The sequence below is a fragment of the Bidens hawaiensis genome, unplaced genomic scaffold (assembly GCF_021521415.1).
Source record: "Bidens hawaiensis isolate Kalapana, Puna unplaced genomic scaffold, B.hawaiensis_p1.1 tig00002423_1, whole genome shotgun sequence".
Lineage (NCBI taxonomy): Eukaryota > Viridiplantae > Streptophyta > Magnoliopsida > Asterales > Asteraceae > Bidens > Bidens hawaiensis.
The window spans coordinates 983,776-1,010,937 of NW_027491133.1; the positions used below are offsets into that span (position 1 = coordinate 983,776).

Sequence of the window (27,162 nt, forward strand, 5' to 3'; positions counted from 1 at the left end):
CTAAAGACCTAGCTTTAGGACCCCAAAATTTTGAGGCCCGTTTTAGAAAAGAAAATTATTCCTTTAAAGTTGATATTAATATATACTTGTATTTTATCAAATAATCAATGTGCAGTGCAGTGGGATTCTTTCTGTTTTATTCTACGAAGGACTGAAGGAGGCATAGGGTCGAATCCCCTCTATTTTTCCCTTCATTCTTACAATTTATTGTTTGTGCAACAAAATTTTCCTTTATTTTAATTTTTAAATGTGTGTACTGTAAATTTTTAATACATGTTCCCTATTTGATTAAAATATATTAAATTTGATTAGAATACATGTTCTTGATTTAAAAAAATAGTTTATCATGTTGATCGGTTTGATTGTTTTTTTAAGAGTGCTATATTATATTTTTATGATATACATAATTGACCCTCACAACTCACTATCAACGGACTTTCATGGGTCAAGGTTTCTAAAGTTTGATTATTTTCATCAATGTTTCATGATTCAAGGTTTCATTTCATAATTCAAGATTTCTGCTTAGTTGATTATTGGCGTAATTTTTCTCCTTCATTAAATCTACTAAGTTCGTTAGTTGGTTTATGTTAAAGTTCTTTTTATATGCCTTATAGTTGTCGATTTTGAATCATAGTAGCTAAAACAACATTCCATATAAAATCTTATTAGTTAATTTCATCACATTTCAACGTGTTATGAGCGTAAGCAAAATAATTATATATTTTGGAAAAAAGGCCCCATATATTTTAATTCGCTTTAGGCCACTAAAAAGGTTGGCCGCCACTGCCATCTGTTGCCACCACCTGCCGACCACCGCCACCAACACTCCTTTCACTTTCATCGGAATCTTAATCCACGATTCAGGCCCCATCAGAACCCTAACCCAAAAAGAAACCTGAGATGGGTTCTTGGATCGAGTTTACAGATCTGAGAACCAGTGTTGGTAGTTGTTTATGATGGAAGCAGTGGTGGCGAAGGGTGATATTGACATTGGGGCACCATCATCCGATTACCACCACAACCCTCATCGAAAAAAAACATGTCAGAAACACGATAAAGAGTTAGCGACAACCCTAGTTCAGGTCCGATTCGGGTGTGATTTGATTATATTCAAGTGTGCTTCAAGTCCAGATTTGGGTCTATTTAGTTCTATTGTCATATCCGAGGCAACAACCGATCGACCACCGCTCTTTGTGATTGGTTTTAGTGTTTTTTAGGTGATAACCGATGCTTTAATTTGAGTGCATTTTGATATAGATGATGAAGGGTGATGTTTGCAGTGATGGTGCTAATATATATTGGTGGAGGGTGGTGGCAATGGTGGTCGAGGACGAGAATGCTGGTGATGGGTGGTTGCAGCGGTGACAGTGGAGGGCGTGCGATGAACGTTGGTAAGGTAAAGGTTTTCGAGTAGGTGGTGGACGATGGTAGTTGTGGTTCTCTTCGGTGGTGGAGGCTGCAATGGTGGTTTGTAGGTGATGTAATGGTGGTTCCTTACATAATTATGGTGGTTGATGGCTGTGACAGATGGTGTTGGGTGGGAGTCGGTGGTGGTGGTGGTGGATTGTAATGGTGATTGTAGATGTGGGATTGAGAGAGGTAGGAGAGAGAGAGACAAAGATAATATATATTCCTTAACTTTTAATTACTAAATTGTTTTTTTAAATAAATTGCTAAAATGACTAATTTACCCTCATCTGTCTTGCACATGACCTGACTTAACGAAAAAACTAACCGGGTTAGGTTCAAAGGACAAACACTATTGGATTTATAAACATAAAGGAAAAAACATATCAATTTTGAAGATAAAGGACAATGAGTGAAATTTGATATAAACATAAAGGACAATTTCTGTAAGTCTGTCTAATAGTTAATATATTTATTTTGGAATGTTATTTAAATAAATTAAAATACTAAAAGTTTGTAACTCTTTTTAAACGCTGCTAGTCGAAGTTTTAAGCTTTAAGTTTTTTCTCATAGCCTAAAAGTTTCAAGCTCCTTGAACCAAACAATACTTTTTATTGAGTATGAGTTTTTTCTAAAAAAACTTGAAGCTCCTAAAAGCTTCTTGCCAAACATACCCAAAGTTTTAAGCTTTATGCTTTTTCCCTGACCTAAAAGCTTTAAGCTCTTTGAATTAAACAAAACTTTTAATTAAGTAGGAGTTTTTTTTCTAAAAGCTTGAAGCTAAAAGCTCCTAAAAGTTTTCTGTCAAACATTTCATGTATGGCCATTCTATCAAATCAATTATGGTTGTGAAATTGTTATTTTGGTATTACGGGTTTAGCTTTATTTTAACAAGTTAGGGTGAGTTTCGGTTGAACCAGAAATTTGTAATCGGAGGGTCACATTAATTTTATAATATTGATTATATTGTATAATAAGTTTGCTTACCATCCATATCACAAGTATATGAATTAACTAGAAGGTGCTCGCGCGATGCAGCGGGTGTTTGAACCATAGTTGTTAAAATCGAGCGTTTTTTGCGCTTAAGCGCATTTAAAGCGCCAGGCGCATTAATTGCGAGTTGCATGCCTCAAATATTTAAAGCGCCTTTAATATGTTCCCAACCTTCCCATGCATATTAAATATCAATTAAACAACTTATTCATATTCTCTAGGAGTACCTAAAACTCCACTGTTAAAGCACCATAATATGTTCCCAACCATCATTTAAATATCATTTGACTTCAGTTATTAAATGATTACAATATTCAGAATTTGTGATTAGGTTTTAGTTTTTAATTTTTGGAAATCTGGATATTATGATAGATGTGTTAATGATTAGGTTTTTTTAATTACTAATATGTACTTGGTACTTCATGTTTTGGATTTTGCTGTTTGCTTGTTCTATGAACTATTTCAAGAATGAATGTATGTTTTCTTATTAAGATGTTCTATTTTAGTTAAAAAAATTGTTTTTTTTAATGTGTGCTTTTTTAAAAAAAATCGGGCGTTTTTTTATTTTGCGCTTATCGCCTGGGCGCTAGGCCCAGCCTCAACGCTTTTGAGCACTTATCGCATTTCATAACTATGGTTTGAACATAGACTCTAGTAATTAGGTAACAATTATGGAAGTTCATGGTTCGGTTTGAAACCTTACAACCGTTTATATCGGTCATCGGTTAAGTTAGCGATTGTTTTTTTCTTTAACTTTCGGTTTCAGTTTTCTACAGTTTAGTTACTATTTTCGATGACAAATAAGTTACTAATAGTTTGGCTCGCATGTTTAACTTAAACCATCAAAACCGGCCTTGAACACTCATATGTAACATGTTGATTTTTTCAATTGAAAAAAACTCTAACAATATCAGACTCAAATTAAAGAGAATAAAATGCACGTTTTTATGTCGCAACATTTTATTAAAAAAATATTAACGTACAAAAAAGTTATGTCGATTTAAAAATTGTGGGGGAAAGTTGGTTTACAATTAAAATAATTAGTAATAAATGGTTAAAGATGAGGGGTGTAAGGCCCCGTTACCGATGCCCTACTTTGGACGTTGGATTTACTCATAAACACAGTTCTAAATATTATAGTTAATTAAAACTTTCGCGGAATATAAAAACTTGCATTAAACATTCGTAACATTTCACGACTTGTCTTAAACAAACGTTTTTGTCTTTCAATTTAAACATCCATAAACATAAAACATCTTGAGTCTCCAGATGCCAGACTCTTATTCTTCTGCCATGTGTCCCCGCTCAAGCCAGCTGTCTCATTCTACTCGCCTGCGTGCATACTAAAAGTTAGCTACGCTGAGTGAGTTCTAGTTAATCAGGCAACATACATTACATTTACATATATACATACGTATCCGAAGGCACGTATTTTCATTTTTCCTTACATACTTGCATACATACTTCCATTCATACATATACGTTTTAAAGAGCATTCAGCCCTATTACCTTCACCGGTATTATTAGGTTCGGTTCCCTACATTCGCCGATATTATTAGGGTCGGTTCCCTTTCTAACCATACCTTCCGTTCGTCATACCTTTCTTTATATAATCGTTCTCTCGTACATACTCACTTTCTTACGTGCTTTCATACTTACATAATTTATACTAGGCATACTACATATTACCTTCCATGCCGATACGTGCAATATCTGAAGATCGTTCAAGCACCGACAAGCATTCATTCGTAACATTCAAGTCATACATTAATTATCATATAAATCATACATATAAATCATGCATGGCATACACTTACCATTTAAGGTAGGTGTATTAACTATCACATCGAGTATGCACACAGCCCCGGAAACATAACAAGGAATGGGCCTAGAAACTCACCTGAATTCGGTTGCGCTCACCGTTTATGGTTATTCCTTTCTTGATCTGTGCACGACTAACTGTATAACAATTACACATATCAATTAAACTATCACTACCCATATAGCATTTCTAGTCTAATTATAACCCTCAACGAACGGGGTCTGGGGGCAGCTCCCCTGGCAGCAGGGTTCTAGGGACGGCGGCCCCTAGCAGAGTCCAAGGGGCAGAGCCCCTGGCTGGGGTTAAGCTGCCAGGTCAGTTTGGAAAAATTTTATTTTCATAAACTGTCTTAACACATTTTCCATTAGGATTTCATGATAATATTTTAATTGTTAACCTCTCAATCCTTTAAGGTATATTCTATAAATTAGTAAAGTCCAAGGGCTACTTTTGTAATTAAATCATTCTTTTCAAAATTCAGGGACTGTTCTGTCAATTCATTAAACTTCTAGTTCGTTACTTGGTTCTTTAACAAATTGACTTATCATAACGAACTGATCCTTGTAACGAATTGGACCCTCTAACGAACTGGTCCTTAAAACGAATCAGTCCATGTAACGAATCAGACCATATAACGAACCAGTCCATATAACGAATCAGTCCATGTAACGAATCAGTCCATGTAACGAATTCGACCTTCTAATTCGTTATCTCTTTTAACGAATGGTCAAACGAATTGAACCTTTCAGTTCGTTATCTTCTTTTAACGAATAGCCATAACGAATTGGGGCTAATTCGTTATATTTTCCATAACGAACTTGGACACGAACTAAGGCTAGTTCGTTAAGCTTCCCTTAACGAATCTCTTGACGAATCACCCCTAGTTCGTTAACTTCCCGTTAACGAATTAGGGTTAGGTCAGAGAATGTCAGACATTATCTGACATATCATTAACCTCGTACGCCGTTTTCCGGCGCTGTCGTCGCCGGAAAACCGCGACTTCGTTGGAAAAACGAGATCTCACTCGTTTTCCACCGTTTTTCACCGTTTTTCTTCCCGTTCGATCCAGATCTGAGCTAGGGTGACCCCTAAGCTCATCTTAGGTTCGGTTTATACCCGATTCCACCCGGATCTCGTGACTTTAACGGTTTAAAGGTGTCGGCTTGTCGTTTCGTGACTAAATCTCACGGATTTGAGTTCATACAATATCATATTATCATTACCTTGGATCGGGATCGATTTTCTATCTTGGCTCGGCTAGAGAAAGGAGAGAAATTAGAGAGAGAGCTGAAGTGTGTGTTTTGGTGGTATATGGAATATGTGTAAATGAATGATAAATGGGTAATTAAAGTTTATATAATTATGGATCATGGGCTTAAGCCCATGGTCTTTCCTTCTTTCCCTCATAACCCAAGTCCATAACCCATATCCATTTAACCCAACACTAACCCGACTCACACTAACTCATATTTTCATTTTATTAACCGTTCGAGAAAACGGGATGTTACAACGGGGCAAAATTGTAAGAATTTTTTCATTTGATAAAAGTTTAGGGTGAAAATTTGTAAATATATTAGATGAATTGAAATTTCACGTGTGAAATTATGCTTGAAAGTCTATTTTGCCATTCTTTATTATGCTTTGTAGTTGTACCATGTGTTGATTATGTTGTAAATTACTTAAAACTAAAGCGGCTTAATTTGCTCATCTTTGGTGTATTATATATAGTATAAATAGATAATCTAATACTGTTAAAATAAAACGATCTAAAAATCTTTATAGTAGATTTGCTTAGTAAATTAAATAAAATAAAAAATTAATAAAGCAAAAAACGAACTCGTAAAGCATACTTCGAATACTCGCTAGACTAAATAATCAAATGGGATGTATGAAAGGAAAAATTAGAAGCATCGTGTTAAGCTTAGTAAACACTAGATAGGTAGGCTCAAAACACAATTTAATCTTAAGCTAAGTATAGACACTGTCGTTCTACGACCTTACTTAATCTTTCAAAGCATCTGCAAGTATGGCATTCCAAAATTCAAACCTAAGTCGGGGAAACGCTACGTATTTACACCTTTTCACATTTTTTTCTCGACTATATGACTGCTTTGCTAACAATATTTGGGGGGGGGGGGGGGGGGTTCAAACTTCAAAACAAACCATCAGATTTTGAATACCCCTATAAAGAAAGGATGGCCAGCCGGAGGGTCATCAGACCCTCTTGAACTCCCTGCAATTCCATCCCCACCTAACGAGTTTACTGCTTGACATCTTAATTATCTGCTTAGACTCTTTTATTATTAATAAAGTTAACTGAAGACACGTGACTTGGTTAGCCCAACAATATGCAACAACCATTTGTAGTTTTCAAAAGAGATTATAGCAAATAGCAACATTATATCCTAAAGTTATTTTTCCACTTTATATGCCTTGTATAATTACTATGTATTGATGTTTTTGACTCTTTGCCTGTTAAATTTAACGTTCGAACTTCATAAGAATATGTTTTATACTATCATAATTTGTAGACTTTAATATGGTTAGACCTTTCATACTAAAAAAGTAGTACCTCCACAACCAGAATGTTGTAATTTGGACTATGATTCTTATTCCATTAGCAATTTAAATATTGGTGAAGCAACATTATTTATTTAAATATAATAATGATTTAAATAATCTAAGCAATTAATAAATAAATTTTAAGAGAACGTTGGCATTTTGCATGGTAGTGAAAGTGGTACCTTGCTAGGAGGACCACAAAACAAGTGGTTTGGACTTCTGTGGCTACAAGAATCCCTAATAAGATAAGAAAAACCAATGTCGAGTATGTCATCACTTCATACTCCTATTATGGTCCCAACATATTATGTACCTTATTCAAAAACAAAATTACAATCTTCGATCTTTTTTAAGTTCGTTTCTAGAGCGGTAATACTTGTAGACACTCGTTAGTTTGTGGTATACTATATCTCTAGGAGTGTGTCATTATGTGGTTGGTATGGGCGCTCTACACTACTGCCCAAAGCTTTGTAAATGCTTGGATTTCCTAGTATAATGTTGTATATGGATTGATACCGGGTCATTAGAAAATCCATATTTTGGTTCTTTCACAATGATATTCGGCCTTTGGATCCTAAAGACGTATTATCATGAGGGTTAGGCCTTGTGACCAAGATCAGTTCATGGATAAGAATTTGAATCCTTTTCAAGAAAGTATGCAACACGATGCAATAAACGTGTGGATCGAGTTAACCCATGCTTTGAGTCTCGGACTTAGTCCAAATTGTGGAGCAAATTTAGGTTTAGCTCAACCCAAAATAAAAACCAAAAAAGCATTTTGGGTTTTTTTGATAGATTATTAGTGGAAACATTTAACTTATGTTTGCATTCTTGTATATCATATTATCAGGACTATACCTTGTTTATAAGTTACTAATGAAACATTTTAGCTTCAAAACTTACATTCAGTCCTAATCCAACCCGAAAAAACTAAAACCAACCCATCCTATATCAACCCGATCTTTGGTATTAATATTCTAGAAAAAGGGGTTCCGTCCGATTCGATTTCAACCAATGCACACTAGGTGTGTGTTAGGACATATATGAACATGAAAATAAAAAATAAAAAGAAAAGAAAAAAATTCAATGAAAGAAGGTAATGCCGGTGAGCGTGTAAACCACTTAGAGACCCTACCCTGACAACCAAAGACAAATTAAGTTAAATGAGGTAAGATGAAATGAGGTCAGCGATACCTTGTATAAATATATACGACATTGAGAAGTGGGGTTTTAAGAAATTGAGAATATTAAAAGTATTTGACTTCTACAAAGTAAAATGCACTAAAATAAAATATTTCTTTTATTTTAAAAAGTAAAATATAACGTCTTAAAAAATACAAAGGAAAACAAAAATGAGAATGGTGAGAAGAAATCCAGTCCATTGATCTTAGATTTAAATTGCTGATATTAATTTAATAAATAAAAATTGATGGAAAGTGCATGAAGTTAATAACTCACATTTGTTGACTTTCTCTCTCCACATGCAAGGCACATGTCAATTTTTCCATCATTTTAAAATGTCTATAACTTTTACATACGACATTATTTTTTTAAAAAAAATTCACCATAATAATAAGCGTTTTTTTATCTTTAATATGAGTATCATATTGTTATATAAAAATTAAAAAAAAATTAATGGGTTTTTTTAATTGTGTTTTTTATTGTTCATTGTGTAATATGTTGTTTCCATTGTGTTTTACGTTTCAAATCATAGTGTTATATATATATTCACCATTGTGTCTTACGTTTTAGATCATTGTGTGTCTTACGTTTCAAGTTATTGTGTAACATGTATTAATCATTGTGTTTTATATATTATTATTACACAACGGTGTTATTAATATTTTAAAAAACATAATGATAAGTTGAAAGACACAATGACGAAAAAACACAATGACGAAAACAGACACAATGATAAGCGAAAAGACACAATGGTGTGCGAAAAGACACAATGACGAAAAAAGACACAAAGACGTGCGAAAAGACACAATGATAAGCGAAAAGACGCAATGGTGTGCGAAAAGACACAACGGTGTGCGAAAAGACACAATGACGAAAAAAGGCACAATGGTGTGCGAAAAGACACAATGGCGAAAAAAGACACAATGACGTGCGAAAAGACACAATGACGAAAAAAGACACAATGATAAGCGAAAAGACACAATGGTGTGCGAAAAGAAACAATGACGAAAAAAGACACAATGGTGTGTGAAAAGACACAATGACGAAAAAAGACACAATGATAAGCGAAAATACACAATGGTGTGCGAAAAGACACAATGACGAAAAAAGACACAATGATAAGCGAAAAGACACAATGATGTGCGAAAAGACACAATGACCAAAAAAGACACAATGATAAGCGAAAAGACACAATGGTGTGCGAAAAGACACAACGGTGTGCGAAAAGACACAATGACGAAAAAAGACACAATGATAAGCGAAAAGACACAATGGTGTGCGAAAAGACACAATGACGAAAAAAGACACACTGGTGTGCGAAAAGACACAATGGTGTGCGAAAAGACACAATGACGAAAAAAGACAGAATAATAAGCGAAAAGACACAATGGTGTGCGAAAAGAAATAATGACGAAAAAAGACACAATGGTGTGCGAAAAGGCACAATGACGAAAAAAAACACAATGATAAGCGAAAAGACTCAATGGTGTGCGAAAAGACACAATGACGAAAAAAGACACAATGATAGGCGAAAAGACACAATGGTGTGCGAAAAGACACAATGTCGTAATTTTTGTTTTAAATTTTAAATCATAGTCGTATTAAAGATAAAAAAACGCTTGTTATTATGATGAATTTTTTTAAAAAAAAATATCATACGAAAAAGTTATAGACGTTCTAAAATGATGAGGGTATTAACATGTGTCTTGTATGTGGAAAGAGAAAATGTGTACAATTACCTCTATACCATTTCTTTTTTACCCTAAAATTGTAATATTGTTGTTTATAGTAAACTCATAAAAGTTATACGCGTAACAATTTATGAGAGGTGGATGGTATATAAATATATGGGTTTGAATCAAATAAAAATGAAATTAACGTGTTAAACGTGAGAATCAAGTATAGTAATTATATATATACAATTAAAGTAATTATGTAATTACTCTAACTGAACAAGTGCATAGGTTGTAGAGTTGGCCATTTTTTGATCGCACACCCACAAACTTAAGCTCAGAGCTCGAGTTTGACTTCTTTTGGTTTGTATATCAAAATCTCAAGTTCATGGGTAATTTTTAGACTTGAATTTGATTAATTAATAATACACAATATTAGAGAGAAAAAATTGTAAGATTCAAAAGATGAGTATTGAAAAGGAGATGAAATTAGACATGTGGTTCTTTACATTTGAGGTAAGTTTATTTCCCGTAACTCTCGTTTGATCCAAAATATAACTTTGGTCTTTTTTAGTCCAAATATGCATATCAAAATATTTGACATTTTAGTATAGATGAGTATCTCCATTTAACTTTAATGTTAATATTTAACTAAATGACAAGTCTATTCTTATTAATTATCTATTATCTAATATAAGTAAAAGAGAGGTACGGTGCCACAAAAGGAATTTTTAGTTTTTTATTGTTTTTTTTGTTCTCTTGCCATTTGACCTTTGGCGCCGCAGTTGGTTATTTTGACAGAATTGTTTTGTTATATAAAATAAATGGTTGATTTTGTAAATCAACTTGCGTTTGGCCGGGTGGTAATAAGTGGATTATATTATGTCTTGGTTTGTTCTTGTTCATTTAAGATACCCGGGTTCAAGTCTTCTTTCTGACCAAAGGGTATTATCATTTTTTTGGTATTTTTGTGAAGTCTTCTTTCTGACCAAAGGGTATTATCATTTTTTTGGTATTTTTGTGATCCACTTAGGTGGAGCCCAATTGTTGTAAATGTGTGTATTTTTACAACACGTGTATTACAGTTCAATTTTGGCACCGCAACGAACATAACGCAAATCGATCAAATGCCAACTTTGTTTTTTAGTTCTGGTACCGTCACATGGAAACCGACCGAATTCACGTACACTTATCGCATTTGTTTTAGTTATGTTAGTTTAACAAACGTAACAAAAACCAATTGAATGTCAATTTTGTTTTTGTATTTATTTTTATTCTTTTTTTAGTTTTGATAACGTAACAAACCTAATGGAGACCGACCAAATTCGCGTAGAGCCTCAACACCCGGGATTGACAACGTTCAAAAGTTTTAACGACGCCCGAGTTTTAGTTCCAATACGATAATGCACGTAACTAAAACCGACCGAATTCATGTCGGCTTACCGCCCGAATGTCCAAGGACCGACAAATCTTGGGTTTTACCACCGCTTGGATTTTACCGACCTGTCCCGAAACAACGCGCCGGTTGTAACACTAGTTTCTTATTAAAAATATTTCAAACGCTAACCACCTCCACTTTTTACTCTCTCTTTTACATGAAAATAAATTAATTTAAGATTGTGATTCTATTAATATTGTGGGTATATTTGACAAAAACTAGTTGGTGGCTAGTGGCCGAAAGCTAGTAACTGTAGTTTTTTAGATATATTTAGGTATTTGACAGAGTAGTTGGAATTTTTAATAAAACTAGTTTGATGCCTGCACAGTGGGGTGGGCGCACAACTTGACATCAACCACATAATTAGCGTCGGTACATGATTCACTTAATACCAGTGCACATATAACCTGAACATAGACATGCAATTCGTGCAAAGCCAGTAAATGGTGACGAAAATCAAGAAGCAAATGTAAAATATACAGTAATTTGAAATAGATAATTTTATAAACCAACCTGTTTTAATCTGAATTTTGTCCCGACCTGACATTGTTTGAATCTAAAACATGATCTTACCTGACCCCTTTCGACTCGAAACCGTGCCGACATGAACCAAACTAAATTAACATTTTTTGTATCGACTCGTCCCGGCCTTAATTTGGTCTTACACATGATTTGAGCTCGTCTGACTCAACTTGTTGCGGATCTTAACCGGTAATCACGTAATATGTTAATTTCTTAAAGTTAAAGAAGTATAAGTGTATAACAATATCATATTCAGATTAAAGAGAATAACATGCTCGTTTGTATAATGTAATATATATATATATATATTAACGTGTGCAAATTTTATATCCTTTTAAAAAGTCGTGAGGTAGTTGATTTTCAATAAGAGTTAAGAGCTTGAAGCTGATAAAAGTTCAAGTACCAAACTTGTGAAATTTTATTAAAAGCTTGAAGTATTTTTTTTCAAACACTAATACTAGCGTTCAAATATGAAGTTTTTTGTCCTGACTTAAAAGTTTCAAGCTTTTTTAGTAAAATATTTTTTTTAGTAATTAAAAAGCTTAAATCTAAAAGCTTTATACCAAGCATACCCTCTGTAATTATGATACAAGTGTTGAGTGAGTATATGAGTTCTTTTCTAACTTTTTATTTGCTAGTTCCCTAGTATTTAATTTTACTTAATACTATTTACGAAAAGAGTATATCATCATATAGTTTTTTGTTCTTTTTTGTTTATTATTAGTATTATTATTATTATTATTAAACCTATGTGTTGGTTTCTCATTTTTCAAAAATAGTTCACATAAGAATTATTTTAAGAATCAATAAGCAAATGACTTACTTTTATCCTTGAATTTTTACTACAGTATAAAATAATTAGTTCTTTTAAAAAATGATTTTTTTCTTAGATTTGTGAAAAGAGAATGCTCATCCACTTATCCATAATATATATTAAAAGGGTCAGGCTAAACATACCTTCCTCCCTTGCTAACCATACAATCCTTTTGAACTTTTATTTTCTCCTAAAATTTATAATTGACATGTTAGTCTATCTTATTTTACTTTATAATTCTCTCAAAATAACAAATAAAAAGGTATTAAATTTTTATTTTTGTTTTACATTTTTTCTATATATTTTGATTATTGATTTTGTTATTTTATTTATGTAAGATCTTATTAAAAGTTTGTTTAATTTTTTTATCTGTATTAAAATTTTGTGTACGCTTAGCCTGACCCTTTTGGGGTGTTGCTAAACGTACCCCCAATCCATTTTTACTAAACATACCCCATTCCTCAAGTTTTACATTAATACAATTTATACATTTTTGTTGTTTCTTTTGTCATTATGTTATCTTTTATTATCATTATTATTTTTATAAAAGCTTTTTTTTCCTATTTTTATTTATTTTTTTTTCTATTTATATTTTAATGAATATTTAAAAGCCTTAAATAAAAACATATTTTTTCTTACTTAGAAAAATGTTTTTTTCTTATAAAAAAGACGTTGTTTTTCTTGTTTTAAAAAATATTTTTTTTCCTATACTTGTTTAATCTTTTTGAAGAGCGTTTATTTTTTAAATTAAGAGATTACATTGTTTTTTAAAATCATAATAATTTTTATAAATACAAATGTTAAATAACATGCAACTTGATAAAAAAATGACTTTTTCTCAGATGACATTAATCTCATGTATCCAAACCTAACAAAAATAATCAAATTGTTTTGAATATATTTAAAAAAAATAATAACAAAATTAAAAACTAGTGAGAGAAGACATACAAAAAATTTTAATACATGTAAAAAAATAAACAAACTTTTAATAAGATCTTACAGAAATAAAATAATAAAATCAATAATCAAAATATATAGAAAAACTGTAAAACAAAAATAAAAACTTAATAGTTTTTTATTTGATGTTTTGTGAGAATTATAAAATAAATGAAATTTGGTTTTTATTGGTTCCAACTATTGTCTTTTGGTCATTGTCGGTCCCAACTAACGAATTGGTCACTGATGGTCCCAACTTTTAATGTATGTGTTCCTAACGGTACGCGGCTAACAGAATTCTAACGTCGTTAGTTTCAGGTCGCCGGAAAAACGTTTTTGGCCGGAAAAATCAATTTTTTTGCCGGAAAACACCACCTGAACACCATCACCACCACCAATTGACTCACCGCCAACCAACCACCATCACTTAAGCACCATCAACTGATTTCGACAATGGTTATAGGGTTCTGACAAGCTCAATAATTGGAGCTTTCACTAGAAAAATGTTACTAAATGTACGATACAAAATTACCATGATGTTGGGGACAAAATTGTTGAGTTTTTGGGGGGAAAATGTGTGTTTTCCGGCCAAAAACGTTTTTCCGGCGACCTGAAATTAACGACGTTAGAATTCTGTTAGCCGCGTACCGTTAGGAACACATACATTAAAAGTTGGGACCATCAGTGACCAATTCGATAGTTGGGACCGACAATGACCAAAAGACAATAGTTGGGATTTATAAAAACCAATTTTTCTAAAATAAAATAAGAGAGACTAACCTGTCAATTACAAATATTAATTTGTTAATTATTTGTTAATTACAAATAAGAGGAACAAATACTTTAAAAGTTGGGACCGTCAGTGACCAAAAGACGATAAAGGAAATGAAAATGTTAAGGGAAATCCATACCGTACGTTTAGCAACACTCGTATCAAAAACAAAAAAAAACTACATCATTGAATCCAGTCTAGATTTTTAAGAATAGATCGATCCTTTATCCAAAAAATCCATACAACACGCCGAGAAATAAGAGAACAAACCAAAAGATCTCAAAGAACAATATTTATAAATTATTAAAACTACGCAAACTGTGAATGTCAAGATAATCTATTTGGGCTCTATGCTTTATCCATAAGAAGCTTTAGAGTTTTCGTCTACTCAATAATCCTTGCAAGGGAAGGTTTCTTGTGGTTGAAAACAAGGATGAGATTTTTTCCTGAATATTCATCCTTGTATCTGTTCAGTACGCGTAAGCATCTATTGGGTATGGATATAGGTACCCAAATTTATTGATTTTATGTACAGGTATTACGGGTACTGGTATCCGTTTAAAATATGTAGGGACTTTTATTAGGTTTTCAATACTCATTACTTAACTTTCAAACATGGTTTTCAAAACCTAATATATTCTAGTTGAATCAGTTCTTTATCGATCTATATGTGTATATTCATATATTGTATGTTCATATATATTTATTTCATGTATGTGTAATTGTGTATATTATTAAAGGGTAAGGTTAATGTAAAAAACAATATTTTTGTGAGAAGAATAAGAATAGATCTAGGCCCTTGGATCTATGATCTAGTGGTTGAGATTGGTAGTTTCTAAATAATTGTATTGTTTCATATTTACATTGTATAATGTCATATTTTGGTGGTTTGTTTTATTTTAAAGCTCTTCTCACACTTCTCACAAAACACTTGTTTTTTATTTGAATTCTTTTCTATTATTAAATAACACGTATTAACTTTTCACTCTTGCTTTTCTATATAAATAGAGGAAGCAATAAACAAAGAAAAGGAAAAGGGAGAACGGAAAAAAAAAACTAGGGAAGATTAAACGAACGTTAACTTTCTTTGTATAAGGTAATTTTGTTTTAAACATTTTGGGAGACTTTGTATGCTTCGGAATTCATTACTTAATTATGAATGAATTTTATATTATGGTTGGCTTGTTTCATTTTTAATTTTAGTATTATGTTTTGGTTGTGTTATTACGGTTTTGTTTGTGGTATTATAGATAATTGTTTGTCGGTGTTGTACGGTGCCGATACCAAGTTTAGTGGATATTTTTTTTAAAAGAACAAAGTGGTACCAAGCGAGTACCGTACCCAAAAGTACATGTACTCGTACCATAAAATTGAGGTACGGGTATGGGTACTCGATCTACTGATTTTAGGTACCAACACTTTTGGGTACATATCTGGGTATGTTACGGATACGAGTACGGGTATAGTACCAGTCTCATCCCTAATTCAAAACCACCTCGCTATGGATCTTCCACATACACCAACATGTAGCAATAGCAACCATAGAAAAGGCAAAGATGCACAAGAACCGCCTCATTTTTAGTAAAACCCAAGTTGAATATAGTGATGGAATGATAAAATATCCTTAAGAGAATAAGCAAAGAAGGAAGGAATTTTACCTCCGTGGCTTATGATTTGCCAATTGCCACTGCTACCATTAATTTACACAAAACCAGAATATGTTCAGCCGATTCCTGAAACTTGTTACAAAAAGGGCAAAGGTCCAAATTGAACTTCACATTCTTCTGGCAAGAGCAACATAGGTCGAAACACGGTTCCTTTCAACTCTCCAAACCAAAATGCCAAATTTGTTTGGAACCCATCTACTTCACTAAACAAATAAACTCCATGCTTAATTGTCTCATATTGTAAAGTTTTTTTTATGAAGTAATGAAGTATTATATAATTTAATGTTAATCATATATGAAGATATACACCATTTATCTTTGAAATTAAACTTCCTTTTAATGAAAAGTTATATTACATTTATATCTAAGATAGAGAGAGAAATACAAGATTCAAATCAACATTTTCATGCACTACAAGTTTTGACAATTTCGTCAAGAAACATTTAAAGTTTCATCTAGAAAAAAATATAAAAAAATGAAAAAATTGAATAACAAAATAGCAAGTGACAAATACCTATATGATATATCATATGTTACAAGCTTTTTAATTCTTTATTGCTACAAATATATACAACTTAATTCAATAAATTGGAAAAAATAAAAAAAATAAAAATAAAAAAAAAACATTGACGTTGATTTTGATGTGGACCAGACAAATGTGGCGAAGTGGATCACGACTTTCCAAGTGTATTTTAACCATATTTATATTTATATGTTCCACTTGTACACAAACAAACATTGCAAGTAGGAACTCCAACTAAGATTCCGCTAGCTAGCCTCTTTGGAATCACCGTCACCACCACCACCACCTGCCGGAATAATAATATTATTATTTAATATAGCGGCAACTGGAGTCGGAGGAGTTACTGGTAATGATGACAATGGATCTAGACCTTGATGGCGCATGGACTTTTGATCATATATTCTTTTCAGACCCTTCAACCACCTCGTTTTTTATACCGGCAACCGAGCAAACTTATTCTCCTCTGTGGGCTTTTCAGATAATAATAATAATAATAATAATGATAGCATCGAAGGTGACGGTCATCGGGATGGAGATGCCATGTTGACAACTTGTGAAGGTGGTCAACGGCTTCTTTCAGGTTAGTTTGTGTGATTAAGGTTAAGATTTGATTCAGTTTTAACATTTGTGGAGGATTTAGCGATGTTTGTTATATTAAGATAATAAGATCTATCAAAGGGTCTTTGGTTTAGCGGTTATAATGTGTTGGATAAGGTCTTGCATAAGCTCAAATTCAGATGTAAAAAAATGTGAAATTTATTCATTGAAAAAAAAAAGTTAAGCCCTTAGGGGGTGTTTGGTAGAGGGAATTGAGGGGTAAGAAATGGAATTGGAAAGAATTCTCTTGTTTGTTTATGAAAGAAAGAGGTGAGAAATGGAAATAAACCATTTCCATTTCTCTGATTTTGTTTCTCTAAAAAAAGCGGAGGATTGGATTTCTAGGGTTTCATTTCTCAGCCTCACTCTCTCACGCCTCTCCCTGCTGTTCGATCTACAGCAGCAAACTCACGCCTCTCCCTGCTGTTCGATCGACTTGCAGCCTCTAATCACCCACAAATCATCTCCAATCCAAGAACCGAGTTCGTATTCGCGATCCTTGCTTCGATTCCAACGATCCTAGGTATGAAACTTTCATTTTTTCGACTTTCTTATGCTCGACCAGACCTAAACCTCGATCCAAACTCAGCTGCTGATGTCGATTGTTATCGTGGGATGTTTGTATGTTGTTGGTAATCGATTTAGATATGTTAGATTTCAATGCTTTATGTTTAATTCGACTCTTGATGAAATCTTTGATGTCTAGGTTGGGAATTGAACATTATATGGTATGAAATTGATAAGTTTGAATCATGAATTTTATGTTAGAATGATATTTAGATGCTAGGTTGAATGTTGGAACCGATAAATTGAATGTTTACATGAGTTGCTTGAATGCTGTTGCTGATGAAATCTGTAATGCTGTTTTGTTCAAACAATATTTTGATCATAACAGATGCAAATTGATCGTTTCTTGAGTCTAACATTAAGTTCAAAGAGTCTAGTTTCAAACCCCACTAGTTTCGTAATTTTTAGAGAAGTTTTGATTACCCAAACGTGAAAAATAAAACCGAAGGTCAAATCTGTTTTTGAGTGACAGATTTTAGGTCCACTTCTAAAGAGCATAACTCTCTTGTTTTTGAAGTTTTAGACTTCATTCCTCTTTCTAATGAACATTTTAAGTGTCTAGAATATTTCCCAATTGGCCTTGTATGCAAATCCTGAGTAGTCAATTTTTGAGAAATTTTGACATTTACAAACTCTGAACAGTAAGTTTTAGATACCTTTGATAATTAGAATTTTAGTTGAAAACCTTATGCATACTTTAAAAATTTGAGAAAAATATATAAACACCTAGAGATGTTGAAGTTTCTGTGAAAATATTTTCATAATTTATTTCAATTGTTTTGTTGATAAATAAATCTATATTTACAAACTCAAATCTGACCAAAAAACTCAGATTTCTACATATCAACAAATCATCACTTTTTACACCATTTTTATCTAGAAATTGACTTGTAACTCACATGGAAACCTTAGGGATCTTGTATAACATTGACTTGTAACTCACATGGAAACTTGGATGTTCAATTTCATCCAAAATAACATATATATTGATGTAAACATTGGCAATTAAACAACATTAGCAAGTCAGTGAATAAAGTAGCCTGTAATCATTTTTCTTGCTTTCATGATCACTTTGTTGCTAATATTTGGATTATATTTTGGAGTTATTTGCTTTTCTTGAATTTTCTTATATTTTTATGTGTAGATGGCAAGATCACCTTCCAGACAAAGAATAGTTGCCATAGGTGCATTTTATGTCATTTATGTTACGATTCGTTGGTGGATGTTGTGTACTTATCATTTGCGTCGGTCGATTGAGTCAATGACTTTACGTACAAAATATTTAATGAGTTACCATAATAGGCGTGAAAACATGGTGAGGATGGTTTATGAAAGTGATGTTACGAGTGTTGTTAACATAAGAATGAATATACATGCATTTACAACACTTTGTGATATGCTAGAAACTAGAGGGGGACTAAAGAATAATAAAAACATGCTAGTCGATGAGCAAGTTGCTATGTTTTTACATACCCTTGCTCATAATGCAAAGAATAGGATACTAGTCAACAGATTTCATCGGTCCGGGGAAACTGTAAGTCGGTATTTCAAGTTAGTCTTAAATGCTATATGTCGATTACACAAAGAACTCTACAAGTCACCCGTGCCAGTGCCAGATAATGAAACTGATGAAAGATGGAAATGGTTTAAGGTTAGTCAAACACATTTTTTATTAAAGATATTTTTTGCTAACATAAATTAGTAAGTAATGTTTTCTTTTAACTCAGGGTTGCTTAGGAGCATTAGATGGAACATACATTAAAGTTAAAGTCCCTGCTATTGATAGAAAACCTTATAGGACAAGAAAAGGGCAGATTTGTACTAACGTACTCGGAGTATGTACGAGAGACCTTTTATTTACGTATGTCTTAGCGGGATGGGAGGGTTCTGCAGCTGATAGTAGAGTTTTGCATGATGCAATCAGTAGACCCAATGGTCTTAAAATAACTCCGGGTATGTGATAGACAATTTTCAAAGAATATACATAGATTTAAGTATGATAATTAACATAGAGTTTATGGTTAATTGTAGGAACATACTACCTTTGTGATGCCGGTTATACAAATGGTGAAGGATTTTTAACTCCATATCGAGGTCAACGTTATCATCTTAACGATTGGTCTCGTCCTCCTACGAATGCTAAGGAGTTCTTTAATATGAGACATTCATCGGCCAGGAATGTTATAGAAAGATGTTTCGGAATGATTAAAGATAGATGGACTATTTTGCGTGATAACTCATATCATCCCATAGAGTCCATGCCACGTATCATCATTGCTTGTTGTTTATTGCACAATTTCATACGAACAACAATGAGTGAAGACCCTCTTGATAACGAAATCCCAGTAAATCACACACAACCTGCAAATGACCATGACAATGTTATTTCTATGATCGAGCCCTCACAAGAATGGACCGATCGTAGAGACCTTCTTGCTAATGAGATGTTTAATAGTTGGACTGCGATGCGTGCGCAGCGTGCCAACAATGTTTCTTAATTATGTTTGACAATTATGTATTTTTTATTTGTAGAACCAAGGATGTTTCTTATTAATGTTTATTTATACACTTTATTTGTTTCTTATTAATGTTTCTTGTTATATTTGTATTTGTAGTTACATGAATAATGATTTTTAATTGTATAATTATGCATTTGTACGTAGACATGGCAGATTCAAATATAGTGAGAGGAGTTACTCGGAGCAAGCATACCTGGACAAATGATGAAGATGCAAAGCTAATTGATGCATTAATGGAGATACATGCATCCGGAAAGTATGCTGGTGCTGACAATGGATTCAAACCAGGTTATTTAAATGGTGTTCAACAATTGCTAGATGTAAGTCTTCCTAACTCTGGCCTCAAAGCAGAACCACATATAAAGTCTAGGATGAAGACATTGAAGACACACTTTAGCATTGTATATGATATGGTGCATACAAGTGGGTTTGGTTGGGATGAACAAAAATGTTGTATTATTGCCGATGATAGTGTTTGGAATGAATACGTGAAGGTATATTCTAAAAAATATATTTTTTAGATTTTAAAATTTTAGTCTAATTTATTTGTAATTGTCTTGTAGTCTCACAAAGGTGCTGTGAATTTTCGTGACAAATCATTTCCTTTCTATGACAAATTGTGTACCATATTCGGTAAGGATAGAGCTACTGGTAGTAAAGCAGTTGACCTTGGAGAAGAAGATGTTGTTCAAGAGACGCAAAAAAGCTCACCTGTTGATATTGAAGACTTTGATTTTGTTGATGAAGCCGTTCCAAATGTTGATAGATCTGAAGGACAAACAGGAAGTGTAACAAGCAAGCGCAAAAGAGGTAGAAGCACGGATGCAGATGAGATATATCGAGAGTCTTGCAAAGATATCAAGGAAGTTTTGCTTCGATTTGGGGAGATGGTGGGTGAACAACTTAGCAAAGAAGGTATGGAGGCTCGTGAAATCTATGAAAATGTTAGTGATGAGTTGAAAGCTTTACCAGGTATCACTACGAAAAAACGGTTCAAAGCAGCTCATTTGATTGGTAAAGATGTGGATCTAGGACGTTCTTTTCTTGCGTTGACAATAGAAGAGAAAATTGAGATGGTCGAGTTGTATACCGATGGTTCAATGGGATAGTTGTGTATGGTTGAAGTATGTTTTGTATGTGAATTGGTTTTAACTATGGTTGATGTTTTTTGCTTAAAAACTATGTTTTGTATGTGAATTGGTTTGATCAATGCATATTTTGGTTGGAATTTATGCATCTTTTTATATGTTTTTTATTTTTTAATAAATATTTGTTATGAAAAAAATACTTGTGCTAATGATAAAGTTGATATAATTCTCTGTTTATTTCTTATGTACCAAACAAGAGAAATGATTCTCAGCTATATTTCTCTACTGAAATCTCTGTACTACCAAACAGAACAGTCAATTCTCATTCTCCAAACCAATTCCCTTTATCTGCAATTCCATTTCTCTACAATTCCATTCTCTGTACCAAACACCATGTAATAAGATTTGAGTTTATTAGTGAAATATGTGATGATATGATGATGTTGAACTCATAATCTGAATATGATAATTGCTAAGGGATTCTGGCCATTGAATCCACATCCGGCTGGCTAGAGAATAATTTATGAAGAAAAAAAAGGCTTTGATAAATATATATTTGAAAATGAATAATAGCTGTCTCATCTAATTATAAGGATCCCTATCAGTTAAGGCAATATTACCAAATTTGACATGCTGACCATTACATTTACAAAAATGAACATTAACCAAAATAAATTCATCACAGAATTAATTTGATTTTTCCATTCCAATTCTTTGATAAATTTAAAATCTCACAAATTTTTAATGGATTAAACTTTGACAAATTCTATTTCTTATAAAACCATTATGTGAACCAATCGCCCTTTGACAAGATAGACACTTCATATCTGGGAAATGTTTATTTGGTATGTTATTTCAAGATGAGTGTCAAAATAACTGAAAAATAAAATGATGTAACATTTTTATTCTTATTTTGTTTTTGCACTAGATACAGATAACAATATTGATCAAGTAACAAGAAAACCATCAAACAATGATATGAAAAGGCGGCTACCATTACCAATGCCAACTTTGGAGGTGAATCCACCAGAATATCAAGATGCAACATGTATAATCAAGGAAAGAATGACAATGGCGCTTCGTTACTTTATAGAGTTGGGTGAAAAACATATTCTAGCTCAGGTTTGGGCTCCGGTTAAGTACAAGGGCCGTACTGTCCTCACAACATCCGGACAACCTCTCGTTCTTGACCCAAACTGCACCGGGCTTCATCAATACAGAATGGCTTCTTTGATGTACACGTTCTCCCTTGACGACGAAACTAATGGAGTTCTTGGGCTTCCGGGTCGGGTTTTCAAACATAAGCTTCCAGAGTGGACTCCAAATGTGCAATTTTATTCAGATAAAGAATACCAACGGCTTAATTATGGTTTGAGTTATAATGTTCGTGGGACCTTAGCTTTGCCCGTGTTTGAACCCTCTGGCAAATCGTGTGTTGGTGTGATTGAGTTGATATTGACTTCACAGAAAATAAATTATGCTTCTGAGGTTGATAAAGTCTGCAAGGCACTCGAGGTTGGTTGTCACGCTTTCTTCTCTTCTTTATAGAAATCAAAAATTATATTTTCCTATAAATAAAAAATCAAGAAGTGATTTTATATATTCTGATATAGCCGAGATGATAATTAATACCGAGAACTTTATTCTAGGAATAAAGAAAAAGGTAAACCAGAATAAGTATCATATCTAAATCTACAAGTTAGCTAAGGATAATATTATTCAGCAGTTGAGAACAATAAGGGACTATGTGTTAAAGATATGTCATAGCATAAAGTCAAAGTCAACAAGTCAACTTTAGACAAGTGGATTAATTAGTTGAGTTGGTTTGTTTTCAGTTATATCTTTTATGTTAGTTAGTTACTAACAGAAACATTTTACATCCTTACATAAAACATTCTGTTTGGAAAATATGTAATAAAGTTTCAGTTTCGCAGGCGGTAAATTTGAAAAGTTCGATTATATTGGATTCGCCGAATACACAGGCAAGCAGTAAGATAATATAGTGTTTAACTCATTTATCCATCCTTTCCTGCCTCTACATATTTCTCAATATGATTTGGTGTTGTCTATAATCCAGATATGTAATGAAGGTCGACAACACGCACAAGCTGAAATCCTGGAAGTAATATCATTGATATGCGAGACCTATAACTTGCCGCTAGCTCAAACGTGGGTCCCGTGCAGACACCAAAGTGTACTAGCCAATGGTGGTGGGTTCAAGAGAAGCAGCAGTAGTTTTGATGGAAGTTGTATGGGTCAGGTAAGCATGTCAACAACCGATGTAGCGTTTTATGTTGTTGATCCTCACATGTGGGGGTTTCGTGAGGCGTGTGCTGAACATCACCTACAAAAGGGTCAAGGGGTAGCTGGACGGGCCTTTGCGACTCGTGGTTCGTGTTTTTGTGAAAATGTAACGCGATTTGGGAAAACAGAATACCCGTTGGTACATTATGCCCGTTTGTTCGAGTTAGTTGGATCTTTTGCAATATGTTTGAGAAGCAGTCACACGGGTGATGACGATTATGTACTAGAGTTCTTTCTTCCTCCTAATATGGTAGAATATAAAGATCAACAAATAATGGTGACTGCATTGTTGACTTTAATGAAGCAACATTTTCGTAGTCTTAGGGTCGCCTCGGGTGAAGAAATAGAGGAAGATGGTAGTTTGTTGAAATTATTAAAGCGTTTGAGAATCGTTATGTTGTTGATTCGGGCGTTTCAGAATCTGGAATATCAAATGGAGGACCGTTAATTGTGGGCCCGGATGCGATAAATGGAAATTGTGGTCAACCGGGCACCGTTGAAACAAATAAGAAATTAGAGAAAAAACGAGGGAAAGCTGAGAAATCGATTAGTTTCGAAGTTCTTCAACAATATTTTGCTGGAAGTCTTAAAGATGCTGCAAAGAGTCTTGGCGGTATGCTTAAGAGTGTATTTTTCTCTTTATATCATTAGTAAGTTAGAAAAAAAAAGTGTATCAATGATTTTTCATTTATTAATATTTGCAGTTTGTCCAACTACAATGAAACGAATACGACGGCAGCATGGGATCTCAAGATGGCCTTCTCGTAAGATTAACAAGGTTAACCGCTCGCTTACAAAGCTAAAACGAGTGATTGAGTCGGTACAAGGTGGCGAAGGAACATTCACTCTTCCTTCTTTGGCAATGGCTCCAAATGGTTCACCAACTAACCAACACGGTTCACCTGGTTCCAAACCATTTGACCCTCCATGTCCAAACAACATTCAAGGTCCAACCGTTCAAACATCGGGCAGCAGAGAAACCAGCACGGGCAGCCCAAATTCCCAAAAGTCTTGCCAAGGTAACCTTTTCTATAAAACCGAATACTTGTTAAATAATAATATAATTGTTTCTCATAACCAGAAATATGTTGGAACAACAGAAGAAATTGAAAAACCGTTAATGTTAACCGTGAATGCTGGAAGCTCACATGACTTAACAAGCCTTTGTCCGGTCACCGAGTCTCTTGAAAAGGCACAACCTTTCACAGCCGGGTCAGAAATGAAAACTATAACGATAAAGGCGAGTTACAAGGAAGATATTATTAGGTTTCGTGTGGCTGCAAACTCGGGTATAGTCACACTGAAAGAAGAAGTTGCAAAGAGATTTAAGTTGGATGTGGGTGCATTTGATGTAAAGTATCTTGATGATGATCATGAATGGGTTCTAATAGCTTGTGATGCGGATTTACAAGAATGCGTTGAGTTATCCGCGTGTAACATAATCAGGCTCTCCGTTCATGATTTGTCGACTAATTTCGGGAGCTCGTGTGAGAGTTCAGATTTATAGTTAGTGTTGGGATTTTGTGAGCTCATTATTAAGTTGTAGATTTTTGGGTTCATAGGGAGAAAGTATTTCCTTTTTCTTTGTTGTATAAGATATAATGGAATAGTTAAAACTGTTAATTGTATATTGGATTTTTCTTTGTTTTCTAAATTATGTTTTTCTTAAATTCTTGTGTTTGCAACTTCTATTTCCTCTAGTGATTAAAATTCTATAGAAATAAAGAATAGACTAACCACTAGAACCGGATATTGTTTTTGTGGTTGAACTACAATTTGGTATGATTTTCTAGAAGTACATAACAAGTTAAAAGTATATTTTTTTTAAAGCTGTAATGACCAAGATAATATGAAGATTAAAGATAGATTTACAGACTAACGACAGATAGACGGGCAACAAGCTGCGCCGCTGCCCAAGAATTGTTTTATAGTTAGTGATTAAAAGTATATTGTTTATTTTAACACGACATCATCCTCTGTGGATGACTTCCAGAAAATAACATACGTTCAGAGGCGCGGTCAATCCTCAGTGTTTCCTAACTGGTTCTCGGTCTGATCCGCGTCCATCTGCAACTAATCTGCAGATGAAGAAATTTTTATTAGATTCTAAAATGGGAAATATATTTAATTATTTGTATGAACAAGTTTAGATAAAAGATGCAGCTTAATGCATAACTTGTAATTACTAATAACACCTTCATAATTTAGAATACAAAAACATGTTTATCAACTATAATTTAACACACATATATTTGTATAAAGGTTTAAATACTCTGAGGAAACCTTAGGAATGAAATGCAAATTATGCAATCAATATTTGAAAAAAATAAAATGTTAAAAGAATCAAAATTTTATTTAAACTATAAAATGTTAAAAGAATCAATATTTGCCTAGAAATGAGGTCCTCTTCAACAATAAACGAATCAATTAATAGACTCCAGAAGGACATAAGAAAATATAGTTTTCATTGGGTAAAATATATGGGGGAAATAGACGGGGTTGAATGGAGAATTTAATGTTCGTTTTGCTTTTGATTATGTATTGTAATCAGGAGTCTTGGTAATCGGGTGTATATACACTTTGGTGTGTTTGTTCTTGGCTAGTATCTTGCTAGTCAAGTTCTTTTTTTTTGGTTTATGTTAAAAATTGACTGTTTAAAAAAAATTTAACTATAAAAATATATTTATGAATTTACTCCATAATCTTATCTTTCAAAGCAGAGTTGAAAATCCCAAAAAAATCTGTTTTCTAGTATTCCTACATATTTAATATTATTATAATAATAGCCAAAAAAAAGGTTTAAATAATAACAAGCATATGTGAAAAACAAGACAAATATATTTTGTTATCATCGAAACTGACAAATGTAACAAGAAAACAACATACAACTATTTAATAGCAAAACTGAAATGTGAAACAACGGAATAAAAAAACACTCTAAAACTAATTAAAGGGTTCAAGTAGAGATTGATACAGTTATTAAAACATTAAGCATTGGAAAATACAAAATAGGAAGTGACATTGAAATGAAAATAAATGCTAGAAGAAATTATTACCAAGTAAACGAGGATTTCGAAGTTGTGTTGGAGAAAGATTATTAGGAAGTTTCTGGAACTTTGAATCATATAAGAATGGGGCTTGGGCTTATCAATATTGGGCCTCATATAAACTTATATTTTGTAGTAGTCCAAGTTAATTGATAAATGATATCTTTCTTATTTTCAACAAATTTGGCTCATATTTGAATTTTCAATGGGCTGCTACAAGTTAATAACAAAAATCTGCAATATTTTCATAGGGTGGACGTGTTCACATCTCAGAGGTCAGCACTCGAAATACAGGGCCATCCTCGAGAATCCTCAAAAATTCGAGAGTTCGGGATAAATGAAAAAATGGGCCCTGAAAATTAAAAAAAATTCATAACTTGTACATAAAAATTCAATATTACAACAATATTTATGATATCAATTAACAAAATTAATGTTACAATATCTGTAAACTTAAACAATTCGTGAGTCTCTTTTGACATTTTTATTTATTTCAAATCTCAAATCTAAAGTTATTTTGGTCTTTAAATAAAAAAAAGTACAGAAACATAAGACACATGGGCATATTAAGTAAACTAGCAAGCAAGAAGAAAATCAAATAAGATTGGACCCCAATTTTAGTGGCCTATGCTTCCTGTTGATTGTTGCACAACAAATAAAATTAAAAAAAGAAAAAAACTATTAGATGAAGCACAACAAATAAAACAAAACAAAACTGTAAGATGCAAA

General features: G+C 33.1%; 1 pseudogene across 1 annotated transcript; it reads left to right on the forward strand.

The window, feature by feature from the left end:
• Positions 1-956: 956 nt before the first annotated feature.
• On the forward strand, positions 957-25,016 carry LOC143619224 (protein NLP6-like; annotated as a pseudogene). The gene is made up of 8 exons (XR_013151155.1): positions 957-1,200; positions 1,281-1,396; positions 16,631-16,891; positions 22,011-22,597; positions 23,017-23,064; positions 23,160-23,999; positions 24,091-24,405; positions 24,487-25,016. The product of XR_013151155.1 is annotated as a protein NLP6-like (transcript).
• Positions 25,017-27,162: the final 2,146 nt, after the last annotated feature.